At 37.9% G+C, this 19,759-nt stretch overlaps 1 protein-coding gene and 2 pseudogenes across 13 annotated transcripts in view; all 3 read right to left on the reverse strand.

Annotated features, from left to right (window-relative positions):
• The window catches only part of SRPK2 (SRSF protein kinase 2), a 248,944-nt gene that overhangs the window by 195,365 nt on the left and 33,820 nt on the right, over nt 1-19,759 (reverse strand). The window lies entirely within an intron of this gene.
• The window catches only part of LOC129659108 (60S ribosomal protein L23a-like), a 147,654-nt pseudogene that overhangs the window by 94,605 nt on the left and 33,290 nt on the right, over nt 1-19,759 (reverse strand).
• The window catches only part of LOC129658792 (PRELI domain containing protein 3B-like), a 41,256-nt pseudogene that overhangs the window by 21,282 nt on the left and 215 nt on the right, over nt 1-19,759 (reverse strand).

The raw sequence follows: 19,759 nt of genomic DNA on the forward strand, positions 1-19,759 counted from the left end.
TGATACCACCCAACCATCTCATCCTCTGTTGCCCTCTTCTCCTCCATGTCTTCCATCTTTCCCAGCATCAGGGTCTTTTCCATTGAGTTGGCTCTTCCCATCAAGTGGTCAAAGTACTGGAGCTTCAGTATCAGTCTTTCCAAAGAGTATTTAGGATTGATTTCCTTTAAGGTTGACTGGTTTGATCTCTTTGCTGTCCAAGGGACTCTCAAGAGTCTTCTACAACACCACAGTTCGAAAGCATCCATTCTTCAGTGCTCTGCCTTCTTTAGTGCTCTGCCGTCCTTATGGTCCAGCTCTCACATGCGTACATGACTACTGGAAAGACCATAGCCTTGACTACACAGACCTTTGATGAATGTGTAGAGAAACCCTCATACACTGCTGGAAAAAGTGTCAAATGGCATACCCTCTGGGGGAAAAAGCCCATGGTTCCTTATAAAAGTAAAAACAGAATCACAATATAACCCCAACAATTTCACTCCTAGGTATATAAACAAAAGAAGTGAAAAGTAGTACTCAAATATATACATACATTAATAGCAGCACTATTTGTAAAAGTCAAAAGGTGGAAACAACCCAAATATCCTTCAATGGATGGATAAACAAATTGTGGCATATACAAATAATGGAATACTGTTCAGTAATAAAAAGGAATGAAGACTCATTCATGCTACAATGGGATGAACCTTAGAAATATTAAGCAAAATGAAAGCAGCCAGACCCAAAAGGTCACATATTTTATGATTCTACTACATAAAACATCCAGAATAGGTAAATTCATAGAGAAAAACTGCAGACTAGTGGTCGCCTTGGGGGTGGGTAACAACTGCTTAATGGCTACAGGATTTCTTTGGGGAATGATGAAATGTTTTGGAACCATAAAGAACTGGTGGCTGCACAACTCTGTCAATGTACCAACTGCAACTATTCATCTTAAAATGGTGAATGTTTTGTGATGTTCGCCTCAACTGTTTCAAAAGCTTGCACAGATATCTCATTTGCTAGTCATGTATCTCCACCTCAGCCAAGAATACTCCCCCCAGCTCAGTGGTCTCCTCTCAACACCTTTAGAGACCCTGGCTCACAGCAGAGATGCAGATGGAGAGAAGAGAAAAATAAAAAGGTCGGGGGGCGGTAAAAAAAGAACTATGAAAAGACGTAGTAAAAATGTACATTTACACAAATATTGAAATTTTGCACCAGGGGAAAAGCACCGAAGAGTACACACCAAAATTTCCTTGTGCGTGCATGCAGTCATTCAGTCGTGTCTGACTCTTTGTGCCCCATGAACCTGTGCCCACCAGGTTCCTCTATTCATGGAATTTGTCCGACAATAATACTGGAGTGGGTTACCATTTCCTCCTCCAGGGGATCTACTCAATCCAGGTATCAAACCCACGTCTCCTGCATGGGCAGGCAGATTTTTTTACCACTGTTTGCCACCTGGGAAGCCTAAAACATCTTCAATAAAATTCAAAAACAAATAAAAGTGAAGGATCGGCAAAAACATCAGAAAATTCAGGCATCAAATGACTTCCTCCTGAGTTTCAAACTTCAAACCAGAAGGCAGAATTGCACAAAAATTTCTCTGAAACACCCATATTTCATATTTGAGACACAGCAGAAAGTTAGTACTTTTTGTAAGGACTGATCTTATTAATGCAAATAAAATATTTCTGGCACTATACAGAATGTTAAGAACAATAAAATCTTTCTTCAAATTTAGTTACTAAGTAACTTAGGACTAAAAGTGTAGAAGATGCTACATACTAACAACAGAGGGAACCATTGTTTCTTGCATTTAGAATGACTATTTCAAGAAGAACAAAGAAGAAAATACATTAACTTCCAAGAGGTAAAAATACATTATGCATAGTATTATATAAATATTATTTTTATCTTTAATACTATTGTACTGATTTGAGAACATATCACTTCACTCACACCCTTCCACAGTGGAGTCAAGCTAACTGGCTGAAAATTTTACCTATAAAAGCTTTTTTCAAAAATGCCAACTCAAATTTGCACAATAGAAACAGATTTTTGAAAGTATTCAAATGTCTTTCCTTAAAAGCACTCTGACCAAATGATTCATAGCTGAAAAAAAAAATGAATGTACAGTGGGAATAAGCAAAGCTGATACACTCTCTGACTGGGGAGGAATGCTACTGACATTTAACGGGTGCATTGATTAGGCATCATGCCTTGAGTTTCCCACTGATTTCCATTTAATACCCAGTAATCCTATTATTCCTATTGTAAAGTCCACCATGTACACTGAAGTAAGTACATTGGGAGGTTAATTGATGGTATTCATCAGTAACAATCACTTAGAAGTGGTTTCTTTCAAGTAAGACTTTTATGAATCCCAACTGCATCTTCTCTCAAAGGGCAGCTCTCAAGATCCCTACATGTGCTAATTTAACAATTAGGTAATCTATGTCTTTATCTAAGTCAATGATAAAAATATTTAACAAAATAGTTTCAAAGACAAAGTATTTCAGTTCATCACTAACAAGCTCTTTGAAAATGAAAGTGAAGTCACTAAGTCATGTCCTACTCTTTGCGACCCCATGGACTGTAGCCCACCAGGCTCCTCCATCCATGAGATTTTCCAGGCAAGAGTACTGGAGTGGGCCATTTCCTTCTCCAGGTGATCTCCCCAACCCAGGAATTGAATCCAGGTCTCCCTCTTTACAGTTTGACCCATGCAGGCTTAACTAGCTCTTTAAAAGTCAGCAATTAATCCATTATCAAGACCTCCCATGGCTAAAGTAGCCCAATGGTCCCATTGTAAACATTCTATACTATGCTATCCACATTGAAGTAACAGAGAACCAGAAATGTCAAGACAGAAGTTAAGTTCACACACCATTCTCAGTGGGTAAGCTAAGACTAGAAATCAGTTGCTTTCATAAACCCTATTTTTAAAAAAAGAATTCTTGCATTATTTAATGGCATCATCTTTTTCTAGATCCTCACTCCTTAAAGAAAACTAAGCAAACACACACACACACACACACACACACACACACACACACACACACGGAAAAACTAAGAAGCTATCCTTGACTCTTATCCCATACTTCATCAGCAAATCCAGTTAGCTCTACCTTCAAAAGAAGTCTGCCATCTGACCATTCTCACCTCCTCCACTGAAATCACCTGCCCACTCTGCTATCACAATCTGCCCAGACTAGACTGCAGCAGTCTCCTCCCTGGTTTTCACACTTTCACTCCTGTCACTCTCCAGTCCACATCCTACACAGTGACCAGAGTGACATTACTGGGTTTTGGTTTTCTTTTCTCTTTTTCTGTTTTGAAACAACAAAATTGCACTAAAGTACAGTACAAAGAAATGTTTTCCCCAAACCACCTCAGAGGTAGTTGCCAATGTTGATGTTCCATCATACTCAAATGCTAAGAACAAGGATGGTCTATGTAACTATAATAAAATCATCAAGATCAGAAAATTAAGACTACTATGACTTAATCCCAGGCCATCCCTTATACATGGTGGAGGCTATGGCTGGACTCCCCATCCAGTCTGCTCTCCCTCAACACCCTATCCTAACCTTGACTGAGCTGTGGCATCCCATATCAGGCCACCAGGTAGGAGAAATCCTGTCTTCACGCTGCTTGGCCTCTAACTCTTGTGACAGCTGTCAGGCCCTCCCAGCATGGACACTCTGTTCCAGGGCACCCTCTTCTCATCCCAATTGGGACCAAATAAGCTGCTCAGGCTTCCCAGGTGGCGCTAGTGGTAAAGAATCTGCCTGCCAATGCAAGCGAAGTAAGAGACACAGGTTCAATCCCTAGGTTGGGAAGATCCCCTGGAGAAGGAAACAGCAATCCACTCCAGTATTCTTGCCTGGAGAATCCTAGGGACAGAGGAGCCTGGAGGGCTACAGTCCATGGGGTCGCAGAGTCGGACACAAATGAAGGAACTTAGCACACACAAGCTGCTCAGGGGCCACAACAGCCTCCCATATCCCCTCCTCACACTGTGAGTACCTATGTTGCCATGCATTACCTAATGGCTTTAGTTCAAAAAATTGCTGAGGAGAAAGGGGAAAGAGAGATTTATCACTTTTAAATGGACTTAGGTTATTTCACTCCATTGCTCAAAATCCTCCAATAGCTTTTTAACCTCAGAATAAAATCCAAACTCTTCTTCTTTGTCCACTAGGCCCTATAAATCTGTCCCCTACCTTCCTACATCACTTGATTTAATCTATGCTTGCTGGCCTTTATTCTGGTTTTCAAATATAGTAAACTCTTTCTTACCTCAGGTCTTTACACTGTATGTTCTATCTCTTTGAAAGCTCCTCCACTTTCCAAATCCACAAGGTCTTGGTTCAAACATCATTTCCAGAGGCAGTTTCCCAGTTTCTTCCTCATCCACCATCCCCACAGCACTTATGACTGATACTATATCACATCGATTTATAACCCACAAGGACAGAACAATTTCTGTTTACTGTTGTATCTTCAAACACCTAGAATAGTACCTAACACATAGCAAACACTGAATATCTGCATGATGCCTGAATTCTTCAAGAACACATCTTAATGACATAAACTAATCAATCACAATGCCATCTTACACCTATATGGTATGTGAAGATAATAGAAATGGCTGTGTAACTTTAAGATATTGACACTACATGGTGCTTTAAAGTATGCTATTATTTACAGTAATTCTGAGCAGTATCTGTGTTAAGCTTCTCTTTTTCACAAACAAGGCTCAGAAAAGTGTAATGACCTGCTCAATATTACAAAGCCAATAACTGACAAGATCATGACTGAAATCAGGGCCTTCTAAATTTACTATTAATTATACCAGGCAAGTGTCTCTGCATGTATACCTTTCATTAATATTCAACATCCTTTACTTTCAACTTAAAGAATTATGGAAATGTTTCAAAAAATAGCAAGAGGCGCAGAAATACCATAGTTTTCAACCCTACCTACAAATGTGTATCTTACTAACAAACTAACACATGCACTGACCACAGATATATGACATAACAGCATCATTTTTATAGAATTGATAACAGGATTTTTAGCACCATGTTCCAGGATTTAGGAACCTACAGCCCACCATCTGTTTTTCTTACATGTGAGCTAAAAATGGTTTTTACTTTTTTGTTGTTGTTAATTATTGATTTTAATTTTTACTTCCAGTTTTTTTTAATATAAATTTATTTACTTTAATTGGAGGCTAATTACTTTACAATATTGTATTGGTTTTGCCATACATCAACATGAATCTGCCACGGGTGTACACGTGTTCCCCATCCTGAACCCCCCTTCCACCTCCCTCCCCGTCCCATCCCTCTGGGTTATCCCAGTGCACCAGCCCCAGGTATCCTGTATCCTGCATTGAACCTGGACTGGCAATTCATTTCATATATAACAATATACATGTTTCAATGCCATTCTCCCAAATCATCCCACCCTCGCCCTCTCTCACAGAGTCCAAAAGACTGTTCTATACATCTGTGCCTCTTTTGCTGTCTTGCATACAGGGTTATCATTACCATCTTTCTAAATTCCATATATATGCATTAGTAGACTGTCTTGGTGTTTTTCTTTCTGGTTTACTTCACTCTGTATAAGAGACTCCAGTTTCATCCACCTCATTGGAACTGATTCAAATGTATTCTTTTTAATGGCTGGTTTTTACATTTTTAAATGGTTGTGAGGGGGGAAAAATTAAATAAAAAGAATATTTCATTACACCTGAAAATTAAACATAATTCAAAGTACACTGTCCAGAAATAAAGTCTGACTCAAACATTACCACACTCATTCATTTTTTCACTGTCTATGGCCAATTTTGCACTACAATCACAGGGTCAAGTAGCTGCAACAGAGATGTGACCAGAAAAGTCAAAAATACTTACTCTCTGGTTGTTCACAGAAGAAGTGCCATAGTGTCCTGATTTTTCACCTCTCCCCAACATCCTGGTCTTCAAGAAATGCTCCTTTTCCATGCCAAATTCAGGTAGTTTTCCCATAGCATCTTATTCTACTCCCATCACTCTTCATTCACTTTGAGAAGTGTAACTGTCTTACTCATCTGACTCCCCAATAGAATACACTATGCTGGGGGTAAGGCCACATCTGCTTGCCCATTATTGTACCCCCAGTGCCAAGCAATGCCCACTTATACCAAGTCCCTAATATTTGATGAATAGGAGGAAGACAGATGTACTAAATTTGGATGAGTTAAAGAACTCTCATACAAGAGTTTCTTCTAGAAGATACCAGATATACAGACTGTTACTTTCCAAAGGAGCCACACAAATAACTGTATCTACCTCTTGGCTCAGTTCAGTCACTCAGTTGTGTCTGCCTCTTTGTGACCCCATGGACTGCAGTATGCCAGGCTTCCCTGTCCATCACCACCTCCCAGAGTTTGCTCAAACTCATGTTCATTGAGTCGGTGATGCCATCCCACCATCTCATCCTCTGTCGTCCCCTTATCATCCTACCTTCAATCCCTCCCAGCATCAGGGTCTTTTCCAGAGAGTTAGTTCTTTGCATCGGGTAGACAAAGCACTGGAGCTTCAGGTTCAGCATCAGTCCTTCCAGTCAATATTCAGGACTGATCTCTTTTAGGATTGACTGGTTTGATCTCCTTGTTGTCCAAGGGACTCTCAAGAGTCTTCTCCAACACCACAGTTCAAAAGCATCAATTCTTCAGTGCTCAGCTTTCTTTATGGTTCAATCTCACATCCGTATATGACTACTGGGAAAACGATAGCTTGGACTATACAGACCTTTGTAACGACAACATCATACAAATAGACTGGGATCATACAGGAGATTAGGGGTGAGGGGCTTTAAATTAATCTGCAGTCCAGTAGTAAAAGGTATTAACAACAAAAAAGGCGTGACTTAGGGTCCCAGTATCAGAAACGAGCCTACATGACATTGATCACAGGATGGGCTGCTTCCCAGCATTAACCACCCCCTACAAATTTTTTTTTTTCCTTCATATTTCACCATGTCACTCTGGCTAGTAGTCATCTAATCTATTCACTCACCTTATTAGAAATCTCTTAAAATACAAACAGATATGAAAAGTTAAAGAAAACAACAAAACCTCATGCATTAATGCGGACTGAATAAATCAATTTTGACAGTGAGAAAAAAAAAGGAGACAGGTAGATATTTTAAGGAGCTAGAGCCCTCACAGACCTAGATACAGTTCTGAACCAGGGAGTTCAGGGAAAACAAAGAACACTAGGAAACAGAACAAAGAGCAATAATAGAAAAAATAAAGAAAGGGAAGTGGGAGATGTCCAATACAAATATCCAATTCTATCTTCATGTCAGACATTCATGCTGCAGAAAAGAAAAAGACAGGGCTTGTCTCTTACTCGGTGGCTTAAAAACTCTGTTAGACCAGAAAAAGCTCTTCTCTTCAAAAGAATGACAACTAGTCAAGGTAAAAGAATAACAATTAGACATTTATCACCTGCAACCCACAGCTGACTCAATCAGGCAAGAAACATCGTAGTATATTAAAGCCACAGTATAAATAAAAGAACAGCTATTCAAACAGTCTCAAAGTATCTTACTAATTTTAAAAGGGAAAAGAAACCACTACAATATCAAAAAATCTAGAAGATACCATTTTAATCAAGTGGTTATTAACATTTGTAGTACTTACGTACCCCCATCTGTGAGGCACTGAGAAGGATATAAAATCCTCTATGCTGTATTCTTGTCAAAGTATTTAATCTGATTTTTATCATGACAAAACAACCACTCAAATCTAAATGAAAAGATGCACCTATAAAACAACTGGCCTGGACTTCTTTAAACTCTCATGACCGTTTAGAAAAAAAATTACAGTTCAGGGATTTTTAAAACAACTTCATAGTAGAATCTAATTTTTAAAATAAGTTACATTTCTAAGTCTTTATTTCTTTCATTTTGTTTTCCTAAGAATTTTTTTACTGTATTTTATAAAGATACATATAATAAAATACAATTATACAATAAAAATATTTTACAAATTTACAGGTTCATAGAAAATGGAAAAAAGGAAAAACTGGTCCTTCATCATAGAGAATTTCAGAAGTACTACTCTATATCAAGGAGAACTAAGAAACATGACAACTAAACGCAATGTGTAATCTTGGATTTAAATTTTATGGGTACACACACACACACGCGCACAGAGGCTGCCCTGGTGGCTCAGTAGTAAAGAATCTACCTGCCAGTGCAGGAGACGTGGGCCTGGGCCGGGAAGATCCCCTGGAGCAGGAAATGGCAACCCACTCCAGTACTCTTGCCTAGGAAATCCCATGGGCAGAGGAGCCTGGCAGGCTGGTCTATGACGTCGCAAAGAGTCAGACACAACTGAGCACACAACAGCTACATGAGATGAAAATGCTGTACTACCAAGACTAAATTTCCTGAGAGTCACACTTGCATTGTGACTGAATTGTAGGAAAAGTCTCTGTTCTTAGGAGACATGCTGAATTACTTAGGGGTGAAGTCAGTATGTCTATAACATACTCTCAAACAGCTGAGCAAAGAATAAAGTTGTAGAATGAAATACAAAGTACTACTTAACCTAAAAACATGAAACCTACCCAAATGTGAAAAGGACAATACTATAAATTTAGAGCTTATATGAAACACAGGCTGAAACTACATATTTTCTGTAACTTGCTCCTTTGATGGTAAAGTTTAGATGGGTTTGATAAAAAGTAAATAATTTAAATGGTTGCTGGGGTCCAGCCCTGGCTGATCCAGGGTATTCGAAGCGGGGACGGCATTGGCAACCTATTTAATTATTTATTCATCAAAGATATAAAGAGTAATAGAATGAGGATAGCTCAGTAGGAAAATTCAGTGGAGAAAAGAGGCTGAGTAACTTGGTTTACGCGGGAGACCAATAAAACTTCAAGACAAGAAGCTTGCACCACTTACGTAGGCCGCAGGCATCCTTCCGTTCTCCCGAAGGAGAGGAGACACTGAGGCCTCCCCGGTCGGATCTTAGAAGCCCAGGCATAATTCGTAAGCAATGGTGGGTTTTCCGCGCTCCAGATGGAGACTCAGCCAGAGTGAGAGAGAGACATGGGGAGACCAGTCTTTCGAGGAACTGATCCCAATTCTTTATTTTCCAGAGTCTGTTTTTATACACTGAGATGTTATACAAAAGTCACACGGGGACAGCAGTCCTGACTTTTGTTAAAGTCAGGTGCTTCATACAAATGTATACAAAGGTCTTAGGGGTGTTACATCATCTTCTGGCCAGGGGTCCCTGCTGACAATTTATGACCCTCTCCTTGTGACAGGGGTCAGTCAACCAGAACACTTTTTTCTCCAAGGGTGATTATTCTTAAAACAGACGTCACTCAAATAAAGTTACATTCCTATAGGGTGAGGGTGTAGTGGGTTTTAGTTAAGGAAAGAATTTACTTGGCCTAAGGTCTAACGTGATTTATATCAAAGGTTAATACTTATTTCTTCTATATATTCATTAATGTGTATAAGGGCAGGGGATGTGGAGACTTAGCAGTAAACATTGACTCAACAAATGAAAAACCCTTCACCAATACAATTTCTAATCAGCCCATTATACTTATACTAATAATTTTCTAACTTCTCTAAAGAACCTGTTTTTAGAAGGTTTAAAGCATCTCATGCCTCTCACGGTTGGGAGGCTGTGAGCAATCACATGTGGCCGGACAAGCCTGTCAGGCAGGCTAGAGAACCTTCAGAGGAGTTTGTAAGTTGAAACACTCCTGTCACGCCCAGGAATTATTATTAACTGGAGCTCTAAGTTAACTCCTTCTCCGAAAGAGGTGGTGGGGGACAGCCCCCCGTAAAGTCAGAGGTGTAGGTGGGAGCACAAAGTAGTAAAGTAGGCAGGCTCTGGTTATGAGGGTAGATGCTCGAGAATTTCCAGGGGGACTCCTGAGGCTCGATCCCGCCTTTGCGTATGTCGAGCCTCCTTCCTCATGACCTTTGCCATGGGCGGAGTGCCTCACGCTGGCCCCCAACAAATGGTAATTATTATATATTCATGCTACCATGCTAATTCAAAATCTATTAGCTTAAAAGATTTTTCCAGGGAAGTCCCTGGTGGTCCAGTGCTTAGCACTTCACACTTGCACTGCAGAGGCTTTGGGTTCAATTCCTGGGAGAGAATTAAAATCCAAGCCACGTGGCCAAAAAAAAAAAAAATCAATAACAAAAAATAGATTTTTCTCTTGAAACAGTAAAGATATTAATCATTGGAATAAAATGGTTTCTCTACAGATTTACATTTTAAGTCCTCGGTAACTAACAATAAGAAATGCACAGTAAGTGCAGTTTACAGCAAACGAGTATTACATTATCACTCTGGATTATACCTAACACGACATTCTACAATAACTTCCAGATGTGTCAGAGAGCTAAACATAAAGAATAATTCATAAAACAAAATTTTGATCCTGAGCGCATACTCTAACTTTGGAGAGAAATATTCATTAATACAAAAGAACAGAAGACAGTTAAATGAGTTCTGACATGTAAATCTTAAATCTTTCAAGTTCACTCATTCAACAACTATTTATTAAATGTGCACAACATTTCAAGCAGTGCTGTAGGCCCTGAAATTTTGTAGGGTTTGCATAGAGCGCATAGGGTTTACATAGGCCCTTGTTCTCACAGAGCTCAAGTCTAGTAGGCAGATGGGCAAAAAGCATAAAAAGCAATGGAATTTTCCTGTAAACACTACAGAGGAAAAGACGCACTGCTACAAGAGAACACAACTGAAGAGGCACTGTAGGTGCAATGGTTATAAAATTCTCTTAAAGCACATCAAAGCTGATGCAAGGAGGAACAAGAAACCAGCCAAGAGATTTCCCTGGTGGTTGAGTGGCTGGGATTCTGTGCCCAATATAGGGGCCCTGAGTTAGATTCCTGATTAGGGAATCAGATCTCACATGCCGCAATTAAAAAATCCCACATGCCACACACCAAGATTGAAGATCCCAGTGCTGCAACTAAGATCTAGCACAAATAATTTTTTTTAATATTAAAAGAAAGAAAGAAACTAGCCAAATGAAGGGTAAGTAAAACAGCAGTGCAAAGGCCACAGGCAGCCAAGAACCCAGGGTTACCGTAAATGAGAAAACCAAACAAAGGTAAGTTACATAAGATGGCATTTAAAGTATGAAGAAGCACACAAGTTCCTACACAATACATCATTAAGTGAGTAAAGTACATTCTTGACGGCCACCTGCATTTATCCAACTAACAAAATTAACTCAAGTATGAAGCCAAAAGTTGCCAGGGATGGGGACAGGGCAGTACATACACACAATCAGCAGAATTATACATTACCTGACCCTTTACAAAGACAATCTAAATGTAAGCTTCTATATATAGAATGGATAAGCAGCAAGGTCCTACTTATAGCATGGAGAATTATATTCGATATCCTATGATAAACCGTAACAGAAAAGAATATTTTAAAAAGACTGTATATATAACTGAATTACTTCACTGGAGAGCAAAAATACAGCATTATAAATCAACTATACTTCAATTTTTAAAAAAAGGGATAATAACTGCACAAAAGATATGTACAGAAGTTACATTCATAAAATAAAAAATAAGAAACTACCAAAATCCTACAAATGTCTATCCATATAAATTATGATGCATTAAATTTACATCAAAAAGATGAGTACAGACTTAATAATACCCCAAAATGTTTACTCTATCAAGTATCAAATAATGACATTTAGTTTATATATACAGATAATGGACAAAATGCAAGATGTATATATCTTTACATTTTTAATATGAAATCACAATTAACGTTTTATAATCACTAGTTGCTCTCATCAGAATTATTTACATTCAACTGTGTCTGTTTTAATTCAAATGACACAGAAAAAAACAAACAGTACTTTAACAAAGATTCATTCTCCCTCTTCAGAATGGACAACTGCTAATATTACAAAAAATAGCTAAGTTAACTCTTTAAAGCAAACTCTTGAACCCCAACCTCCTCTTCTACTTCCAAAGTTACTCCATTAATTTTCTGGTGTAACCCTGCCAATCCATTTTCATAGAGTTTTATAAGAAAGAAACAGGAAGAAGAAAATATACACATATCCATCAACAAAATAAGGAACTGAGTCACTGGAAAACTTCACCAGGATGCTACAACTCTTGTGTCATGTGTCAAACTTTCTGATGCAACGCTGTTAGGTATAGCTGATAAAAATGCCAATAGATCTAGAGAATTTACATTACAATAGCCACAGAAATATAACCCTTACTGATAAACACTGATTTTCCCCAATTTTTTCTGTCACACAGTTCTATGAAGTTTTCCTTAACAGCATAAACTTATTTGCATTAATTTAAATATTATTAAACTTTAAAAAATGCAAGGCAAAAAAATAGTTCTTCAAATCATTGATTACTGGTTTCTATCAAGTAATAAACCAAGTAACTGCAATACTGCTCAGTTTTTAAATGCAACTATAATCATTCAACTATCAAAAATCAATCACACCTTTACAATGCACTATGCATAGCATATAAAATAAAATCTATATTAATTTTTCAAATTAAAAATCATATATTAAAGATATCAGCACAAAATATTTGTGGGGAAAAATCAAATGTACCTTGTCAATGACAAACAATTTCTCTAACAATTTTTTAAAACTAAATTCAGATATTGATTTGTTGCCACCTACTGGTTAAAATTATATTTGGATAATGTCATTTCACCTCAAATATTCACTACAGTCAAAAATATCTTAGTGTTCTCTGTAAAATTTTATAAAACTACTGTGATGAATTCAGCTTTGGAGAAATTTCTAAAGCTGTATCATGAGTTAACAGTACCTTAGCTTTTAACAATATCCTCACATAAAATTTTCATTAGTGTGTTAGGACTGTTATAAACCTATCGGAACTACAAAAATGCTTATTTAAAACATTGATACTTTCAGAATTTTTCTTCTTCACAACTCAAATGTTTATATGCTCCTATTTTCTAGACTATTGGAGCTAGAGAACTCATGATATTGCCACCTTTTTACAACTGAGCTATTAACATAAAGATCCAAAGGGGGGCTCACATATTAGGTTGATTTCTGTTACATTTTAAGTAACTTTTACTCCACAGCAGTCCCTCCCCCCTCTCCTTCCTCATTGTGTTCTTTACACAACTGTTGATGGAATAAAAAGTCAGTTGTCCCACTGCACTGCTTTTAAAATCATTCTTTTAGTTACCTAGATTTGAAAAGCATAAGAACGGAACACATAGACTTATTTCTGGATCCCAATTTTAACAAATCCACTTTAAAAAAAAAAAAAAACCTTTAAGTAACTGTGGAAAGGTGAATATAGATTGGGTTTTAGATGACAACAAAGATTTTTATTAATTCGGTTAGGTACGATAAAGCATTGGAATTATGTATAAGAACATAAACAAGTCTTATAGATACAGCTATGAACTGAATTGTGTCCCATCTCCTCAACCCAAAATTCATACACTGAAACCCAAAACCAACACTGTGACAGTATTTGGAGATGGGGCCTATGGTAAATAATTAGGTTCAGATGAGATCATGAGCATACGGCTCTTATGAGAGGATTAGTGCCCTTAAAAGAAGATAAATCTGAGAATTTACTCTCTCCCCCACAGTGAGAATTCTGCAAGAAAGCCATCTGCAAACCAGGAGGATGGCCCTCACCAGAACCCAGCCATGCTGGCACCCTCATCTATGACTTCTATCCTCTAGAAATGTGAGAAAATACATGTCTATTGTTCATGCCACCCAGTCTATAGTATTTTCTTATGGCAGCATTCATATGGAAGTATATAGGAGTGAAATAATATACCTGATACATGCTTTAAAACATTCACAAAAGGGGGGGGGGGAATAGAATTGAGCAAAACTAGTAATTTTTTTTAATTTAGGTTAAGAGATGCTTGGGATTTGATATGCTATTAGCTCAAATTCTAAGTTTGAAACTTCTCAAAACCAAAAAAACTTTAAAAAAGAAATGTTATGAAAATGCTTTTCAATATAATTCCTGTAATTAAAACCTAAAAATGTTTTTTTAATATAAATTTATTTTAATTGGAGGTTCTAAAAATGTTTTAAGATAAACAAAGCACTAATCTGAAAGTATTATGAGGCAGAAATAAGAGTTGACTTAAAACTTTATCTTTTAAAAATTCTGTAACAAATTTATTCAAATAACAGGTCTCACCTAAGAGTCTCAAGCTAAAAGCACTGACATTAAATGTCCATGTTCTAAGTAAAAAACTTGTCCAAATTATTTATCTGCATAAATGACCTCAATTACAAAAGAGAAATCATAACTTTGAGATCCTTTTGTAAATAGGGTTTTTCATTATATGTCCAATAAATTACTCCTGAAATACTTTTAAAATTTGATTTTTTCTATTTACAACAGATAATTTTCTTCAACTCTTTTTGATGATTATAATTTTCAAAATGTTCTCAAATTTTTCAAGTAGACATATAACCTGAAAATAAATAAACTATGCTCATTTCTAATTTGTGTATGTTTAGTTTAGTATTTTATCTGACTGCACTAACAGAATTAACACCAAGCAACTGTTGTCAACCCAATCTGTTTCCTAATTTTAATGGGAATGGTATATTTACAACATTTAATAAGACCAAGTCTATCAGGTTAAGACTGATTATTTTATTTTCAGGGGGGCAGTGGGGGCCCATGTCATGAGGTATGTGGGATCTTAGTTTCCTGACCAGGGATGGAACTCATGTTCCCTGCCTTGGAAGAACACTCTTCACCATTAGACTGCCAGGAAGTCCCCTTGTAAAATGATTTTAAGGAAGGGTCTTTCTATTCCTAATTTAAAAGGGTTTTCAACAGAGATATTCAAACTTGCTCCTTTGATCCATTTCTGCATTAACTAGTAATGGAAGTCCTATTCTCACACACAGACTAGTAAGTACAATTTTATCTTTTATGTAGTATAACTGTGGGTCATCATTGTACATAATACTTAATGTTCTATGAGCAAAAACATTTCTTCACGAATTCTACACAGAGGAGGTATACAGGGCCATTTTTTCTTTTGGTAAAGATTTCAGGCTAGAAGTTCTCTTAAATATCTGTGTCAACTACCTCAATCATTCCACAAGCATTTTTTTGGTCATATACTATGATCCAGGGACTATGCACCAAGTATATATTCTCAAGAAGTTCACATCATCACATTGTACTAAAAACTCTAACAAAATACTGAAGGAAGAAAAAAATCAAACTGAGATTTCCAGAAAAATTCAGTAATAACTGAGTCTCGAATACTGAGTGAGATTGTTCAACAGCAGTTCTCAAAGCAGGGCCCAAACAAAACACACATAAATTAGAAAGAAGCAAACCTGATTATGTTCAGATGACGTACTTTAAGGGACTCCTGTGGGCCCTCAGACTACTACTAAAATGCTGTTTGCTTTCTTCAACTGACGGTGCACTAACAGTGGTAGATAAAAATGCCAGCGCCTTAGCAGGAATCAACACAACAATCCCTACCTGTACTAGTCAGTGTAAACGTCAACACTGTTTTTTAAAAAATAGGCTTTTCACTTAAGACAGTCTTTAATGAAGAAGTAAAAAAGATACAGTTTTAATCTTCACCCTTATACTTTTAAAATTCTGTGACAGAATACACACCAAAAACTACTGCTGCTCACAAAAATATTATCATAGAATAGTATGATATCATATTATCATTCATTATCACTCAAGAAAAAGCATTCTGACCACCGAGTTGTCAGCTAAACAAGCTACTTTTTTCATGACACATCACTTATACTTAAAAGAACATATATACAAACTGTACTTATTCACACTTGGGTATGGTAGACATCTTCTTAAAAAGTGAGTGAAGCAAGCCTACCAATTAAAGAAAAACAGATAAAAGTATTTGTAGCTGATGACAAAAATTAACATTTTTAAGTAACAAGACTTATGCTAAGTCCATCAATATGGGTTCAGATTCCACAATACAATCTTTCTTCCACCAACCTTTGTTTTAACATTTGCCAAGTTTCAGTGTGATAACAAAAAATATCCACAGTTTTGTGAAAGGCTCTAAAAACACATTTTCCTAACAATAAATCTGTCCAGGGCCAGATTTCCTTCACATATACTTCAAACAGTACCTCACAATAGACCGAAAGAAGAAGTAAATGTGAGAATCCAACCGTCTTCTGTTAAGTCAAATACTGAGTCTTGTAAAAAATGTAAAACAATGCCATTTTTCTCAGTAAATGTTTATTTTGGAAAAGTTACTTTTCTTTTTAAAATGGTATTAATGTGACTATGATGCCATCATTTTTAAGTAACAATAAACTTACTTATAAATAAATTTTTAACTCAATTTAAAATTTTAATAGAGTATTGATAAACATAATCCATATAAACAAAAGTTATTTCAGAGCTCTCCATATTATTTGAAACAAAGCTAGAGGAGCTGATGGAATTCCAGTTGAGCTATTTCAAATCCTAAAAGATATGCTGTTAAAGTGCTGCACTCAATATGCCACCAAACTTGGAAAACTCAGCAGTGGCCACAGGACTGAAAAAGGTCAGTTTTCATTTCAATCCCAAAGAAGGGCAATGCCAAAAATGTTCCAATTACCCCACAATTGCACTTATTTCACAGGCTAGCAAGGTAACGCTAAAAATCCTTCAAACTAGGCTTCAATACACGAACCGAAAACTTCCAGAGGTACAAGGTGGATTTAGAAAAGGCAGAGGAAACAGAGATCAAATTGCCAATATCTGCTGGATCATAGAAAAAGCAAGGGAATTCCAAAAAAACATCTACTTCTGCTTTATTGACTATGCTAAAGCCTTTGACTGTGTGGAACACAACAAAGTGTGGAAAATTCTTAAAGAGATGAGAATACCAGACCACCTGACCTGCCTCCTGAGAAACAGAGTAAGTATTGTAAGTAAGTAACCTGTAAGCAGGTCAAGAAGCAAGAACTGGACATGGAACAACAGACTGGTTCAATTTTGGGAAAGGAGTATGTCAAGGTGGAATACTGCCATCCTCCTTATTTAACTTATATGCAGAGTACATCACGCGAAATGCTGAGTTGGATGAATGGCAAGCATTTGCTGGAAGAAGTATCAATAACCTCGGATATGCAGATGACACCACCCTAATGGCAGAAAGAGAAGAGGAACTAAAGAGTCTCTTGATAAAGGTAAAAGAGAAGACTGAAAAGCTGGCTTAAAACTCAACATTCAAAAAATTAACATCATGGCATCCAGTCCCATTCAGTTCAGTTCAGTCACTCAGTCGTGTCCGACTCCTTGCAACCCCACGGACTGCAGCACACCAGGCCTCCCTGTCCATCACCAACTCTTGGAGTTTACTCAAACTCATGTCCATTGAGTCGGTGGTGCCATCCAACCATCTCATCTTCTGTCATCCCCTTCTCCTCCTGCCTTCAATCTTTCCAAGCATCAGGGTCTTTTCCAATGAGTCAGTTCTTCGCATCAGAAGGCCAAAGTACTGGAATTTCAGCTTCAACATCAGTCTTTCCAATGAATATTCAGGACTGATTTCTTTTAGGACAGACTGGTTGGATCTCCTTGCAGTCCAAGGGACTCTCATGAGTCTTCTCCAGCGCCACAGTTCAAAAGCATCAATTCTTAGGCACTCTGGAAAAACCCATGGACAAAGGAGCCTGGTAGGCTGCAGTCCATGAGGTCGCTAAGAGTTGGGCACGACTGAGGGACTTCACTTTCACTTTTCACTTTCCTGCATTGGAGAAGAAAATGGCAACCCACTCCAGTGTTCTTGCCTGGAGAATCCCAGGGACGGGGGAGCCTGGTGGGCTGCTGTCTATGGGGTCGCATAGAGTCGGACACGACTGAAGCAACTTAGCAGCAGGAGCAGCAGCAGCCTTGTTTATAGTCCAACTTTCACATCCATATATGACTGTTAGAAAAACCATAGCTTTGACCAGATGGACCTCTGTTGGCAAAGTAATGTCTCTGCTTCTTAATATGCTGTCTAGGTTGGTAATAATTTTTCTTCCAAGGAGCAGGTGTCTTTTAATTTCATGGCTGCAATCACCATCTGCAGTGATTTTGGAGCCCCCCAAAATAAAGTCTGTCATTGTTTCCACTGTTTCCCCATCTATTTGCCATGAAGTGATGGGACCAGATGCCATGATCTTCGTTTTCTGAATGTTGAGTTTTAAGCCTCTTTCACTTTCATCAAGAGGCTCTTTAGTCTTCTTCACTTTCTGCCATAAGGGTGGTGTCATCTGCATATCTGAGGTTATTGATATTTCTCCCGGCAATCTTGATTCCAGCTTGTGATTCATCCAGCCCAGCGTTTCTCATGATGTACTCTGCATAAAAGTTAAATAAGCAGGGTGACAATATGATGTCAGCCTTGATGTACTCCTTTCCCTATTTGGAATCAGTCTGTTTTTCCATGTCCAGTTCTAACTGTTGCTTCCTGACCTGCATACAGATTTCTCAAGAGGCAGGTCAGGTAGTCTGGTATTCCCACCTCTTTCAGAATTTTCCACTATTTGTGGTGATTCACACAGTCAAAGGTTTTGGCATAGTCAATAAAGCAGAAGTAGATGTTTTTCTGCAACTCTCTGTTGCAGTCCCATTACTTTATGCCAAATAGATGGGGGATAAAACGGAAACCGTGACTGACTTTATTTTCTTAGCCTCCAAAATCACTGCAGATGGTGACTGCAGCCATGATATTAAAAGACACTTGGTCCACAGAAGAAAACCTATGACAAACCTAGACAACTGATGCTTTTGAACTGTGGCACTGGAGAACACTCTTGAGAGTCCCTTGGATTGCAAGGAGATCAAACCAGTCCATTCTGAAGGAGATCAACTCTGAATATTCATTGGAAGGACTGGTGCTGAAGCTCCAACACTCTGGCCACCTGATGTGAAGAACCAACTCATGGAGACGATTTTGATGCTGGGAAAGATTGAGGGCAAGAGAAGAAGTGGGTGACAGAGGATGAGATGGTTGGATGGCAATACCGAATCAATGGACATGAGTTTGAGCAAACTCCAGGAGATAGTGAAGGACAGGGAAGCCTGCATTGCAGCAGTCTGTGTGGCCACAATGGGTGAGACATGAGTTTGTGACTGAACAAGAACATGCCTTTGCTAAGGAACTGAAAAATAATTTCTTTAAGCCTAGAATTACTCTCGGAGAATCTTGAGGGCAAGATGTGTTCACAAGTTCATTAAAAAAAAAAATACCTGTAGGAAGCTGTAAGAGATGCTTAAGTCAGGTAAGTAGAAACCTATGAGGAGGCCTTAGGTGCCACATGTGACTCAAAGGAGCTACTGCCAAATAGCAAACATGCATAAAACTTATGATAAATTACAATGAAGACAGTATTTCAGCAGTACCAGAGTCTTAAATTTTAACAGGAGCAAGTAAAGGCCACAAAACCTGCAGAAATTTGCATTCACCTGTCAAGTTTTCTATCAGAACTCAGGCTCTGTGAAGAAAAAACCCATATTCATCTCTCACTTCATACACATTTGTTGACTCACTATGAGTGTATTTCCATTTAAGGCTTTAAGTACTGGTTATGTGCCTCTTACTTTTCAAAAAACTACTTAGCTTACAGTCTCATATTCCCCTATCTTTCAGTAACATTCTGACCAGAGGCTGGCAAACTTTCTGCAAGAACCA

Source organism: Bubalus kerabau, chromosome 8 (assembly GCF_029407905.1).
Source record: "Bubalus kerabau isolate K-KA32 ecotype Philippines breed swamp buffalo chromosome 8, PCC_UOA_SB_1v2, whole genome shotgun sequence".
Taxonomy (NCBI): Eukaryota; Metazoa; Chordata; class Mammalia; order Artiodactyla; family Bovidae; genus Bubalus; species Bubalus kerabau.